The 481-nt window shown below is 57.6% G+C and overlaps 1 long non-coding RNA gene across 1 annotated transcript; it reads right to left on the bottom strand.

Annotated features, from left to right (window-relative positions):
- Positions 1 to 8: 8 nt before the first annotated feature.
- On the bottom strand, positions 9 to 462 carry LOC109364932. The gene is made up of 2 exons (XR_002110679.1): positions 356 to 462; positions 9 to 99 (listed from the first exon to the last, which is right to left on the bottom strand). It is a non-coding gene; the product is annotated as an uncharacterized LOC109364932 (long non-coding RNA).
- Between the last annotated feature and the right edge of the window lie 19 nt (positions 463 to 481).

Raw genomic sequence — 481 nt, forward strand, 5'->3', positions numbered from 1 at the left:
TTTGCCTACCTCTTTTTGCCTCTTTATTTTCTCCCGCTCCAGCTTCAGCCTGGTCAGGTACTGCCTGTACTCGTTGAACTCTTTCAGAGTGCAGACAACCTACAGAGAGACAAGGGCAGATGACTCCCAAGAACTGTTGTGGCAGTTACCCACACAGCCTTCCAGAAATGTGCAGGCCCCCAGCAGCAGGGGAGCTGCTCCTCTCCACCCTTCCCTACCCAGCCGTGGGGACGCTGCCTCCTCCCTCCTTCCCAGGGCCAAGGGGACTCCACACTGGGGTGCCAGGCCCCTCCCCGGCTGTCTGGAAACCCCTGCAGAGGAGACCTGTGCTGGTCAGCCCATCATCCAAACCTACTTTGCCATCCTCAGTGACAAGGCCCCTGTTCTTCAGGTTCTGCAGGTTGTCTTTGCGGTTGTGGTAGTCCTGCAGATGTGGGTCATGCAGGCTGTTGTATTCTGCGCGCAGATGGCGACAGTATGG

This window comes from Meleagris gallopavo, unplaced genomic scaffold, assembly GCF_000146605.3.
Source record: "Meleagris gallopavo isolate NT-WF06-2002-E0010 breed Aviagen turkey brand Nicholas breeding stock unplaced genomic scaffold, Turkey_5.1 ChrUn_random_7180001939026, whole genome shotgun sequence".
Lineage (NCBI taxonomy): Eukaryota > Metazoa > Chordata > Aves > Galliformes > Phasianidae > Meleagris > Meleagris gallopavo.